Source organism: Dama dama, chromosome 16 (assembly GCF_033118175.1).
Source record: "Dama dama isolate Ldn47 chromosome 16, ASM3311817v1, whole genome shotgun sequence".
In the NCBI taxonomy this organism is placed as follows: domain Eukaryota; kingdom Metazoa; phylum Chordata; class Mammalia; order Artiodactyla; family Cervidae; genus Dama; species Dama dama.
Genome location: NC_083696.1, coordinates 16,503,528 through 16,511,829, shown reverse-complemented (window position 1 = coordinate 16,511,829; position 8,302 = coordinate 16,503,528). Strand labels below are relative to the sequence as shown.

Below are 8,302 nucleotides of genomic sequence, written 5' to 3'. Positions count from 1 at the left end.
TTCAAAAGTCTGTTCTGTACATCTGTGTCTCTTTTTCTGTTTTGCATATAGGGTTATCATTACCATCTTTCTAAATTCCATATATATGTGTTAGTATGCTGTAATGTTCTTTATCTTTCTGGCTTACTTCACTCTGTATAAGGGGCTCCAGTTTCATCCATCTCATTAGGACTGATTCAAATGAATTCTTTTTAACGGCTGAGTAATATTCCATGGGACTGGCAGATAAGAAGCTGGGATCTTAGTCATGCGTGGTAAGAGAAGCCAGCAAGCGGAGGCTGAGTGCAGGGCCAGGGAGGTTAACTCATCTAGGAGGAGGGTACTCGTGGATGATTCTCTAAAGGGTATTTAGTGAATTGGGAGTTTGATCCACTTGTATTCATTGGTTGGGCCAACTGCAGTAACCAAAGTTTCCAGAATGTATAATGGCTCAAATACTTTCAGGTTGACTTTCAGTTCCAAGAAGAGTTCAAGACATTTCAAGTTGGTGGAGAACAATGCTTTGCACAGGCATTCAGAGAGCCAGGATGATGAGCTTTGCAGTTTAAAAAACAAATGAAGTATAGTTGATTTACAGTATTGTGTTTTAGGAGCAAAGTGATTCACTTATTTTTTTTCCTCAGATTATATTGCGTTATGGGTTAAGTGAAAGGCGTCATGAATTTGGGTGCCATCCTTGTGCAGGGGCCATGCTAAACTCTGTATCAGTCCAATTTTTAGTTTATGTACTGCTAAAGTGAGCACAACTTGGCCATTTTAAATAAACGACTTTCAAGGTTGCCCTGGAAGGGGAAAGAGGCACATACAAGGTTTTTATGAGCTAAACTTGGAATACCATGTCTCACTTCCCTTTGGTGAAACTGAATGATACTGCCACATCTAGCTGAAGGAGACTGGATTATGTGCCCAAGAAGAGGAGATGAATTTGGTGAGAACCAGCAGCCTTGGACACAGATGTGTCCAGCGGGCAGTGTTGCGGTGTCTGGAGCAAGGCAGCCGGAGCTAAAGCCAAGATTTTGCTGGAATTCAGACAGGAAGCAGCATTCTGTTAGTGCTGTTCTGCCCAGTCTGAAGTAAGATGTTAGCCAGCCGCAGGCATGGGGATAATTTTGGTGGTGAGACTGTTATGGATACTAGTGCCTAGGCCCTGGAAAACAGGATGGGAGGGCTCCTGGAATCAAGCAGAGTGAGACTTCCAGACCTGAGCCTCAGGAACTAAGAGTCAGGCCCAGGTTCGTGCTGATATTGAAATACAGTAATATGGACAGAGATTTGGGAGAAGGCTTACATATGAAGGCTTACCTTGGGAATTCTTTGCGTACGACAACAAACCTAATCCCAGGAACCCTGCTTGTGAGCCTCAGACTGTCTGGGTTCAGGCTTGGTTCTGGGACAGTTTGGGGAGGGTCCTCCCCCTGAAATTTTCTTTAGCACTGTCTTTTCCAGAAGGGCACTCACATATGCCCTTTAAAGAGTTTCATGTTCTCACAAGAGGGGTGTCCTGATCCATGTGGCTTCCTCAAGCAGCCATACTAGTAATCCCCAGCTTTTAGGAATTTACATTAAAATAACCCTGGGATACAGGTCACAGTTTTTTTTTTTTTGGCTGAGTTTTTGTTGCTGTACACAGACTTTATCTCTAGTTGGGGTGAGCAGGGGCTACTCTCTTGTGTTGCCTGGGCTCTAGAGTATGTGGGCTTCAGTAGTTGTGGCGCCTGGGGTTGGTTGCCCCATAGACTGTGGAATCTTTCCTGAGCAGGGGTCAAACCCGTGTCCCCTGCCCTGGCAGGTGGACTCAACCACTGGACCTCCAGGGAAGTCTGAGGTCACAAATCTCTGATGCCGCATAGTCTCATTGGGCACATTCTGCCCCACAGTTTAGGCGTGTAACCTAGTGGCTAAATAACTATTAGATTCTAAATAACCAATTGATCTGCATATAGAGAGCTGGGACTTGAATTGCTTGCTTTGTTTGCTTTCCTCTTCGGAGGTGGCCAAAAAAAATCTTAACAACGGCTTAGGGCTTTCTGAACATTGTCTTTTAAGGATGATACTGCATGTACTGTCTAGAGATGTTGTTGGAACAGATGTTGTGAGAGGTTCTTACACTCTAATATGCTGAGAATGCCCATGTATCCCCCAGGCGTCATCACAGAAAATCCTCAAACACAATCATAGCACTACAGGGCGTTGCCTTCCACTTGACCCTTCCATTTTCTTGATTGTTCAATGCACAAGGGTTATTAAGAAGCTGAAGGATGATTGTTAACACTCCATCGTGTCTGCCAGCTATGTGCTGGCAGATTTTTGCAAACAGATTCAGGAAACCACTGTAGGCTAATGACATAATAGGATGTGGAAAAATTCTGGTCTTGTTCTATGAAATAGCTAACCTATTTTATAGAACAAAATATAGGATGCTGAAGGGTGTGGTAAACTATAGTACCGGAGCGTAGTCTCTAGTAAATCTGCCATTTAATAATAACTTGACCTTGGGTTGATTTTAACTGTGTCAGTATGATAAAGAATCCTCCTGCAATGCAGGCAACCCTGGTTTGATTTCTGGGTCGGGAAGATCCTCTGGAGAAGGGATAGGCTACCCATTCCAGTATTCTTGGGCTTCTCTGGTGGCTCAGCTGGTAAAGAATCCGGCTGCAATGTGGGAGACCTGGATTCAATTCCTGGGTTGGAAAGATTCCCTGGAGAAGGGGAAAGCTACCCACTCCAGTATTCTGGCCTGGAGAATTTCATCGACTGTATAGTCCATGGGGTTGCATAGAGAGTGACTTTCACTTACTTAACTCTTATCCTCACCTGAGACATGGGAATTCTAGTGGTACTCACTTCCATGGGACTAAATGAGACAGTGTATGAAAAATGTTTGGCATGATGCCTGGCATATAGCTGACCTTCAAAAAAACACGTTACCTATTATTATCAGCTAATGCTTTTTAAAACCCTGTCATTTGAGGAAAAAAATGGGAGATTAAGCACCACTAAATACAAACACTTGTTCTTAAGGATTAGAACTGAATCCTTGAAATCCTGCTGGTAAAAAGGAACATTTTTTATCATCTCCACCACCCAGAGACAATCTCAGATCAAGCAGGGTAAACAGCCCATACAAAAGTCTAGAGTAGAGGTTCTTGTGTGACATCCAGGTCAGGTGCATCAGCGTCACAGGGATTTTGCTAGAAATATAATTCTTGGGGAGGGAACCCTAGATCTTTTAAATAGGAAACTCTGGGATGGGGTCCAGAAATATGTGTTTTAACATGCCCTCTCAGGGATTGGTAGCTCAGGTTTGTGGACCCAGGTGTAGAACCTCCAGAGATAAATTTGTTGATAAAATGCAGCCGACGGTGCTTGCAGAGAACTACTGTGAGTTCATGAGCCCAGACCTACATTCGTGGCTGCCTTCTGTGGTCCCTGCCTGAGCCCCTCATGACCCCTGCCCCGCCTCCTCCCTGTGGCATCTTGGTTAATAGTCCCACCATCCACCCAGCTGCCCACTCTTCTGGATTCTTTTACTCTCTCACTTTTCATCCAACCAGGCTCTAGGAACCTGTTGATTTCCCATCCTGAACACTTGTATCTGTCTGCCCCTCTCTCCCACTGCCTCTTACTGGGTTTAGGAGGAGAGTGCCATGATTTTGATGTTTCTGATCTTTGCTCTTTAGTTTCCCCACTCTCCTCTCCACACTGCTACAGAGTGACTTTATAAAACACGGATGGACCGGTTGCTCCAAGGCTTAAAATTACTTCAAGTGCTGCAAACACATCCTTACTGTGATATTCCAGGCTCTTTACTTCTTACCAGAGACTCTGTTTCCAGCCTCCTCCTCTTCCTACCCCTCTCATACCATATGCTTCTGCCACTGTCTTCTGTCAGTTCCAAGCTCTTTCATACCCTCTTGCTCTGCATATCTTCTTGTCCGCTGCTTTGCATGTTCTTACTCATTATCTGCTTACTGAGGTTCTAGTTAACAGCTCAGTTCCCACATCGCCAACCCTGGAAACCATCCTTAACTCTTCTATGCAGATCTGGAATCTTTCTTTTTGGTTCTCTTGCTAGATTCCATTTTAAAAGACATTCACCATTCATCCTGATGGTTTCCCTGCTAGACTGTGAGCTGCTTCAGGGCCAGAGAATTTATTGTCTTACTCATTTCCTCACTCCAGCTCTCCGCACTGTGCTTAGCACTTATTAAGTAGCTGCTTAATAACTATTTGCCGAAGGAATGAAGGAATGAGAGTAAGTATGTAGTTACAAGAGGATTTTCCTTTTAAGGAACAAAACCTCAGCTGCCCAGGCATAGAATACTGCCTTTGAGAGAGTATTTATGTTATGGATCACGGCAGCCGTGGAAGAGGAATATGCCTCTCGGGAAGCCATGGGGGAGTCTGGGCAGGTGAAATGTAATTATCCAAGCTGGCCCTGGGCCAAGGCTACTCAGCGCTGCAGCGAGGCCAGGGCTCAACACAAATGGGTACGACCTTCATCTCACATCTCTTCTGAAGAGCTGCTCCTCCGGCAGCCCTGAGCCCCCTAACAGCTTGCCAGGGCCTGGGGTCAGTCTCACTCACAGGGAAGGGGCACCCGAGCCCCGTGACCCTGCTGAGCTGGCTGCTTGCCTCTCGGCTGCCTTTGGTCTAAGCACACAGCCTGGTGTGGGAACGGAAGCTGGCCTGTGATCTCTCGTTCATCCCTTTCGGCTGCACTGCTCAATTCCTTGCCGCTGAAGTTAGACCGCGCACTTGCCTTTGAGGACTCAAGACCCTAGCACATAACAATAACTTGACCTCAAGTTACTGGCAGCTGATTTCCTCACTGTGTGTGCGTGTGTGTTCATTTCTAAAAACAATAAATTCCCCTGCCCAAATCACCAGGCAACACGTGTACAAATGCACAGAATTGAAAAGCCTTTTTTTTTTTTTTTTTTGCAGATGACCTTAACTCTTTTATGGAAGAAAGTGCAGGTTAAACAAAAAGTGGCTGAGCTAGGATTTAAACTCGGGGAATCAGACTCCACGGTTCGAGCTCTGAGACCCCTTGACTCTGTGGCAGGTTGGCCTCTCAGAAGAGCTACCTGGTACACGAGCTGTCTCTCAGTCAAGTCTGACTCTTTGCAGCCCCATGAACTGTGGCCGGCCAGGCTCCTCTGTCCACGGAATTTTCCAGGCAAGACTACTGGAGTGGGTTGCCATTTTCTCTTCCAGGGGATCTTCCTGACCCAGGGATCCAACGCGTCTCTTGCGTCTCCTACATTGACAGGAGGATTCTTTACCACTGCGCCACCTGGGCTACACCTGAAACTAATGTAATATCCTTAAATCAACTATATCTCACTTTAAAAAAAGATTTACTTGGGAGGGTTGGGATAACAGAAGCTGACAAGCAGAGCCAGGACTCCTGGGCCCTTGTTTTTTCATATCGCTAAACCATAGAGCCTTGGTACTTGCACAAATAAATGACCTTGGAGACAGCCACAGGAGGCCGACAGAGGAATGCAGAGTGAAGAACAAGGCACGTCCTTTATACAAAGCAATCTTGCGTTCAGGCTGTACTGTGCCTCTCAGCCATTCTCCAGACAAGATTTTATGCCCAGAGCAGAGACTTTCCCCTAAACAGCAATATTCCTGTATGTTCTACTTTTCATTTCCTTGATTCTCCCTCCAAAGGTCTCCAAGCAATTTACAAACTGTAGGTTGTGTTTGCAATTCGGACCCTTAAAGTTTATCTATCTTTCTCTCCCCTCTCACTTTTTCTTTGTCTTTTATGATTGTGATTGAAAAAGAGGAAGAGTTGGGAGACCAAAGCTCATGAATGTATATGAAGCCATTATATCTGCCGGGTGAGATGCGTGCACAGGCACTGTTTTTTAAATGGTTGTCTCCACATCGCCAGAACTGCTTTAGAGCTTTTTCCTCCAATTGCACAAATTCATTATTTACTCTTTTACTGCATCTATTTATAAGTCCACATGGACCCTCTGGGAGGCCCAGTTCTAGCCTCAGAGCTCCCGTAATGAAGCCTAGCTCACTCTGCTTTGATATATCTCCCTGCTACTGCTGCTCGGGGAATAGAGAGTGTGCCCACCTGGTTTTTGGAAGGTCAGCCTGACTGAGGACAAAGGATTTTAAACTGTGCTCTGTGGAATCCTGGAATCCTGAGTAGGCTGCCTAGAGTTCTAGGAAATAACAATAATAAAATCAGCCATGGACATTCTTTTATTTTTCAAGGCACTATGATTTTATTTTGGCTGTTAAACTTTTTCTGGGGTTAAAATAAATACGTAGGGCAAGCCGACTGGACTCCCTGCAGTTTGTTGTCAGAGTTAGCATAGGCATGGACCGAGCCGGTACTGGGGACGTTCTCTGGTTCTGACTTGTCCCAGAGAGAGTTTTTTTTTTTTTTTTTGCTGCGCTGGCTGGGTCTTTGTTGCTGGGTGCAGGCGTTCTCTAGTTGCGGTGAGCAGGCCCTGTTCTCTAGTTGTGGTGCGCGGGCTTCTCATTGCGTAGCTTCTTTTGTTTTGGAGTGCGGGCTCTAGATGCCTGGGCTTCAGTAGTTGTGACGCATGGACTTAGTTGCCCCTTGGCACGTGGGATCTTCCTGGACCAGGGATTGGACCCGTGTCTCCCAGGGAAGCCCCCCGAATAGAGATATGTCACTTGACTAGGATGTCAGCCCCTAGAGTACCTGGCAATAGCAGGCACTCAATAAATATTTGTGGGATGAATAAACAGATAAATTCTCTGACCACTCTATGTCCTCTGACGGCCCCACTTGTAGCTTCATTCTGCTTTAGACCTTGTGTCCATTTTGACCAAGGACAGCTTTGCTCTAGGGACCTTCGAGTCAAGGCCCTCAGGCCTGATTGGGACCAAGTGACCCCGTCACAACTCTCCCCAGTCTCCTTTCCTGCACGAGATGTGCTCTCGAGGGAATTCCTGAGTGCTTGGTCACCTCTGGTCCCAGCTCTTTCTTCTCCCTTCTGGTGGTGGCTCAGGTGGTGATTCTGGTCCCTGTTCTTCAGTTCCTCTGATTCAAGGACAGAAGCTCTGGGGTCGTGTCACTCTTGGGTTTTTCTCCAAGTAAGTGCCTATTCTCTTAACTTGAGAGTCTTGGCCACCAACTGAGATGACCAGGTCTCTGGAACTGAGAACTTTGTGGCCTGGCTGTTCCCTGGAATTTGCTTTTCTAGGTAGCCAGACTTCCCAAACGGAGAGTGGAGCACCTGAGCATGGGGGCAGGGCTGCCAGGGTTTGACTCAGTTTCTCTCCCAGCTAGTTGCTCCAGTCCCCCCAGCCTCCAACCTCTCCAGAAAAGACAGACTGGAGTTTGGAGGGGAGGGGAGTCTCTAACTTCTACCCCACTGCTCATAGGTAAGTTAATGACAAGTGCCTCAACTAACACATACAGTGACTCCTTGGGGACATTTTGGAGACCCTGGCCTGTTTGCTCTCCGAGGTTGCATTTTTAAGAAACGGACAAATTTATTACCAAAAAATTTCTTTATTACAATTACCTTGGGAAGATCACACAGAGCGAGAGAACCTTGCTTCTTAGAGCAATCGACCCACTTCCCTCAGTAGGGAGCCGTCCTGGGTGGTGGGAGCAGAAGTCCTCTGAGGACGTAGGGGGAATGGTTCTACGAGGAAGGAAAATAAAGACCTTACATGGACAGGGTACCTGGGGAGGGTTCAGAGAGAGACGTGAACATTTTAGAGGAAGCAGCTCTGGAATCTAAGAATGAAGGATAGAAGGGAAAAGTTTAAGACGTCTTACTTGGATTACGATTGCAATCTTCTTCACAGTTTTTAAAGACCACAACAAAAGGTTCAAACTGTTTTGGCTGCTGGATTAGCTTACTTGAATGAGATACCATGCTGTGGTCACACAACTTGAGAACCAGAGGTTTCAAATGTTGAGTGCCAAGCTACTGTGGATGTAGCAATGGATGAAACAGACCCAAAACCCCTTCTCATGGAACTTACTGGAAGAGATAGACAGTAAATACAGTATGTAAATTATGTCATCTATTGTAAAGCTGGAGAAGCTGTAGGGAATTCGATGTTGAAAATTTTAAATATGGTGGACAGGGAAACCCTCCATGAGAAAATGTCAGGAGAACAAAGAGTTGAAGGCTGTGAGGGGGTGAGCCAGGCAGGTATTTCGGGGCAGAGTCCTAGAAGAGTTAGAGTTAGGGCATATTTGCAGGACACCAAGGAAGTCAGTGTGGCTGGAGTGGAGTGATGGAGGCAAAGCGTGGTACAGGGGATTACCTTGATCATACAGGAG

General features: G+C 46.1%; 1 non-coding gene across 1 annotated transcript; it reads right to left on the bottom strand.

The window, feature by feature from the left end:
- Window positions 1-639: 639 nt before the first annotated feature.
- LOC133071528 (U6 spliceosomal RNA) lies at window positions 640-744 on the bottom strand. The gene has a single exon (XR_009696468.1). It is a non-coding gene; the product is annotated as a U6 spliceosomal RNA (small nuclear RNA).
- Between the last annotated feature and the right edge of the window lie 7,558 nt (window positions 745-8,302).